This window comes from Elephantulus edwardii, unplaced genomic scaffold, assembly GCF_000299155.1.
Source record: "Elephantulus edwardii isolate Elephantulus edwardi_28Jun2011 unplaced genomic scaffold, EleEdw1.0 scaffold00044, whole genome shotgun sequence".
NCBI classification, from domain to species: Eukaryota; Metazoa; Chordata; class Mammalia; order Macroscelidea; family Macroscelididae; genus Elephantulus; species Elephantulus edwardii.
In genome coordinates, this window is record NW_006399794.1 from 19,787,958 (window position 1) to 19,794,011 (window position 6,054).

Consider the following 6,054-nt stretch of genomic DNA (forward strand, 5'->3'; position numbering starts at 1 on the left):
GCTGGAGGTGAAGACCCTCTATGAGATGGATTGATTCAGTGACTGGGGTAATTGGAATGGGTGTGTCAGAGGCAGTGCGGTTCGTGCAGGATAGAGCAGGGTTTAGGGCTGTTGTTCATAGGGTCGCTATGAGTCGAAATCGATTTGACGGCACATAACAACAACAACAACATAGCCCGGATTAGGCACACCTTACTCTCCAGCTTGGCATCATTGCGCTTCAGTATTCTTGAGAGGTCCTTCACAGCTGACTTTCCCAGTACAGTTCTTCTCTTGATTTCTTGGCTGCTGTACCAAGAATGTTGACTGTGGAGCCAAGCAAATTAAAACTGTTAACTATCTCAATCTCTTTACCATCCATACTTATGCTGCCAATTGACCCAGTGGTGAGAATCTTTGTCTTCTTGATGTTGAGCTTCAATCCATATTGAAGGCTGCAGTCCTTGACCTTCTATAATCAGCGCTTCAGGTCCTCCTCAGTTTCAGCAAGCAGGGTTGTATCATCTGCATAATGCAGGGTGTTGATGACTCTTCCACCAATCCTGATGTCACATTCCTCCTCATACAGACCAGCATCTCAGATGATCTGTCTGCATACAAACTGAAAAGATAGGGAAACAAATACATCCCTGACAGGCACCCTTCTTGATTTTGAGCCATGTAGTGTCTCCTTGCTCTGTTATGGCAACTCCCTTTTGGTCTAAGTATAGATTTCGCATAAGCACAATCAAATGTTCTCGGATCCTCATTCTCAGTGTCAGCCATAGCTTGTTGTGATCCACACAGTCAAAAGCCTTTGCGTAGTCAATGAAGCGCTGAGAGACATTCCTCTGGTATTCTCTGCTTTCTGCCAAGATCCATCTAACATTACCTATAATATCCCTAATACCACAACCTCTTCTAAACCCACCCTGCACATTTGACAGTTCTCTGTTGACATATTGCTCCAATTGTTTTTGGATCATTTTCAGCAGAATCTTGCTTGCATGTGAAATTAATGATATTTCCTGATAATTTCATCACTGTTGTGTCACCTTTCTTTGGAATGGGAACAGATATTGATCTTTTTAAGTCTGTTGACCAGCTGGCTGTCCTCCAGGTTTCTTTGCACAACTTAGTGAGCACATCCAGGGCAGCGTCTGTTTGTTGAAATATGTCAATTGGTATTCCATCACCTCTTGGAGCCTTGTTTTCTGCCAATTCCTTCAGGGAAACTTGAAATTCCTCCTTCATCACCAAAGGCTGTTACTCATAGGATTGTCATTTTCACCATACTGAGTCTTCCTATCCATGAACAGGGCACATTTTCCTTTTCTCTAAGTCTTTTATTGTGTCTTTCAGAAATGCTCTATAGTTTTCTTTGTATAGGTCTCTTGTATCTCTTGTTACGTTCACTCCCAAGTATCTCAATTTGTGGTTGGCTATTGTGAATAGTATTGCTTTCTTTATTTTCATGTCTCAGTTGTTGGTTTTTTTGTTTATTTGTTTATTTGTGTTCTTTTTAAGGTAGAGGAAATCTATTGATTTTTGGATATTAATCTTGTATCCTGTCACTCTATTAAGTTAGCCTATTAACTCTAACAGTTTTTTGTTGAGTCATTGGGGTTTTCTGTGTACACTACTCATATCATCTGTATATAGTGACAGTTTAACCATTTCTTTGCTAATCTGGATTCCTTTTATTTCCTTCTCTTGTTGCATTGCCCTAGCAAGCACTTCAAATACAATATTGAAAAGAAGTGGTGACAGTGGGCATCCTTGTCTGGTCCCTGTTTGCAAGAAAAATGGTTTTAGTTTTTATCCATTGAGAGTGATGTTGATTCTTGGTTTTGCATATATACTTTTCACTATGTTGAGTAAATTCCCTTCTATTTCAATTTTGCTGAGTGTCTTTATCGGAAAGCATGTTGGATTTTGTCAAATGCCTTTTCTGCATCAATTGCTAAGATCATACAGTTCTTGTTATTTACTTTGTTAATATAGTAAATTAGGCTGGTTGTTTTTCTTAAGATGTACAATTCCTGCATAACTGTATTGAATCCCACTTGGTCATGGTGAATTATTTTTTATGTGCTTTTGGATTCTATCGACTAGAAATTTTTTAAGGATTTTTACATCTATATTTATCAGAGATATTGGTCTGTAGTTTTCTTTCTTTGTAATATCTTTGCCTGTTTTGGCTATTAGGGTAATGCTTGCCTCAGTACAACGGCAATGGACCAAGGGAACAGAATTGAGAACCCAGAAATAGACCCCACTATGTATGATCAACTGATATTCCACAAGAAAATCAAAGCTATCAAATGGGGAAATGATAACCTCTTCAACAAATGGGGATGATAAAACTGTATTTCCACTTGCAGAAAGGTGAAACAGGATCCACATCTAACACCGTACACAAAAATCAACTCAAGGTGGAGTAAAGCCCAAAACCATAACCTTCTTAAGAGACAAAGTGGGATCAATCTTAGAAGCACTGGTCCAAGGTATAAAGATACTGCCAAATACAACCAGAAATGCACAATCTAAAGACAATAAAACTGATGCATGGGACCTTCTAAAGATTACATCTTTATGCTCATAAAAAACTTTTTCCAACAGGGTGAAAAGAAAACTTAAAGACTGGAAACAAACATTTGGTAATTCCATCTCAAACAAGAGTTTTATAACAAAAATTTACAGAATACTCCTGGGCTTGCTCAAGAAATAGACTGATAACCTATTTATAAAATGGGCAAAAGACGTGGAAAGGATTTTCACAGAGGATGATATTCAAATGGCAAACAGACACATGGAGAAATGCTCTAAATCACTGGCAATAAGAGAGATGCAAATCAAAACCACAATGAGGTACCATCTCATTCCAGTAAGAATGGCAGAGTTTAACAGGGCAACAAGTAATAGATGTTGGAGAGGATGTGGCAAGAAAGGAACTCTTATACATTGTTGGTACGATTGTAAAATGGTGTGACCATTCTGGAAGGCAGTTTGGCACTTCCTCAGAAAGCTAACCATAGAAATTCCATATGACCCAGCTATTCTATTTCTTGGAATATACCCTGAGAATATGAGAGCTGAGGCACAATGTTCATAGCAGCATTACTCACCATCGCAAAAACATGGAAATAGCCCAAATGTCCAACCACAAAAGAAACTATTGAGAAATTATAATACATTAACACAATGGAATACTACGCAGCATGCAGGATCAATAACTTTGTAAATTATTACCTAACTAGAGAGGGACTGCATAGCATTATGGTGAGTGAACTAACTCAGTCCTGTAAGGATATATATTATATAAAACCGTTGTTGTAGAATGAGTATAAGAATCCAGGAGGGGTGGGAAAGGCTGGAAGCAGAGGGATGAGGATGTGCAGGGGGAATGGGGGATTAATCATTGGGTTGTACAATTTGATGGGTGGGGGTACAGGGAAATTGAAAGAATTTGTTCAAATTAGTATTAGAATTTTGTAAATAAACTAGTAGAAAATAAAGAAAAATAATTTCTACAATGATGGTCTATATATCTTTGTCCTTATGAAACTGAGTTAATCACTGAGCATAATGCTCTTCAGTCACTTCCAAGTTAGGTAATTATTTAAAAAATCATTGTTCCTGCATGCTGTGTAATATTCCATCATGTGAACGTACCATAATTTCTCAATCCATTTGATTGTGGTTGGACATCTGGGTTGTTTCCATGTTATTGTTTCCATGTTATTGTGATGATGAATAACATTGCTATCTCCGTTTATACCTAAGTTCACATTATCTTGGGGTATATTCCAAGCAGTAAAATTGCTGGGTCATATGGAATATCTATGTTCAACATTTTGGGGAAATGACAAACTACATTCCAGAGTGGCTGTACCATTTTATAATCCCATCAACAATGTATAAGAGTTTCTATCTCACCCTATAAATACAGAGAGTATTGACTTCATCTGAAATTTTGGTTCCTATGAATTTTATTTGATCTTCTTTAGCTTTAATTTGAACTTGCATTTGAGTAGCTGATGGCCTGTTCCTCAGTTAGCATCTGCCTTAGTTTTCACTACTGGTATTGAACTGCTCCAACTATTTTTTCCCCACAAATGTAATCTATTTGATTTTTGAGCTCAACTAGACTACGTGAAGAAAAATGCAGCATCAAGATTGGAGGAAAACTTTTCAACAATGTATGTTATGCAGATAATATAACCCTCCTGGTAGGAAGTGAGAAAAACTAAAACTGTTGCAGGAGATCAGTATAGGTTACATCTCAAAATAAAACTGAAATTCTTACTGTTGTTGTTGTAATGTGTTATTTTTAAGTCACTTGTGACTCAGTAACCTAATACACAATAGCTCTGAACTCTGCTTACTGTGAACTAATCTCACTGTCTCTAACACATTTGCCCTTTATAACTCCACTAACTTTGTCAATCCATCTCATCTAGTGTCTTCCTGTCCTGCATTGTCCCTCCACTCTTCCAAGCATGATGTCCTTCTCCAAGGGCTGGTTCCTTCTGGCAAAATGCTCAAAGTATGTGAGACAGAGATTCCAAATCCTTGTCTCCAGAAAGCAAGTTGATTTTACCCTCTCCAGGACAGACCAGTTTGTTCTTTTGGATGTCCATGCTATGTTTAATACTTTTCTCCAGCACCACAACTCAAAGGTATTGATTCTTCTCCTGTCATCCTTATTGTCCATCACTCTGACACATAGCAAGTAATTGCAAAGATCATGGCCTAGATCAGGTGCACCTTAGTGTCTAAACTAACATCTTTGCTCTGGAGAAGTCTATGACATTAGACTTTCCTAAAGTAATTGATCTTTTGATTTATTGACTGCTTGTGCCAATAGTGTTGATTGTGGAAACTAGTACACTGAAATTGTTAACAATCTCAGTATTTTCTCCATCTATCATGGTGTTGCCAATTGGCCCAAGGGTGGGAATCTTTGTTTTCTTGAAAATGAATTTAATTCTGTATTGCAGACTTCCCCATTGCAATTTATCTTTTAATTTCCTGAATGCTGGTGACAAGAATATTGATTGTGGACCAGAGCAAGCTGAAATTGTTAGCATTCTCAATCTCTTCTTTGTCTACCATGTGTTGTCAATTGGCCCAGAAGTGAAAATCTTCATTTTCTTGATATTGAGCTTCTCCCAGATTGAAAACTGCAGCCTTTGGTCTTTTGTAACAGCCCCTTCATGTCCTTCTCAATTTCAGCAAACAAAGTTGTGTTGTCTGAATAGTGCATTAGACCATCATAATAAAGCAAACATTGTTATACAAGAAGAAAATATTGAAGCTGTGAGCAGTGCCATTTTGCATGACTCCACCATCAGCATCCATCATAGCATGAGCCAAGAAATAAAAATATGTATTTCACTGGGAAATCTTCTGTCAAAAACATCTTGCAATAGTGTAAGAACAAGGATTTCTGCTTAAGACTAAGTTGTGCCTGATCCGAGCAATGGCATTTTCAATTGCTTTCTATGTGGCTGATATTAGGAAAACGAATAATGAGACCCAAAGAAGAACAGAGACCTCTGAACTGTGTTTTTGACAAGGAATATAGCTTATATTATGGGCTGCAAATAAAAAAAAAAAAACAAATCTGTTGAGAAAGAAGTGCGACCAGAGTGGTCCTTAGTGCAAAGATGGTGAATTTTTTTTTCTTAATTTGTCCATATTTGAGGAGGAACAAGTTCTTGAATAATGGTATCATGCATTAGTGTGTCACCTAAGAAGAGGAGGACCCCTACAAGATGGATTGACATACGCAAAATGGAGAAGGTGCAGTCAATATAGCACTGGAAATAATGTTGTTGTTGTTACGTGCCGTCGAGTCGTTTTCGACTCATAGCGACCCTATGCACAACAGCCCTAAACCCTGCTCTATCCTTCGCCAACCACACTGCCACTGACACACCCATCCCTATTACCCCAGTCACCGAATCAATCCATCTCATAGAGGGTCTTCCCCTCCTGCGCTGTCCCTCCACTCACCCAAGCATGAAGTCCCTCTCCAAGGACCCGTCCCTCCTGGCAACATGTCCAAAG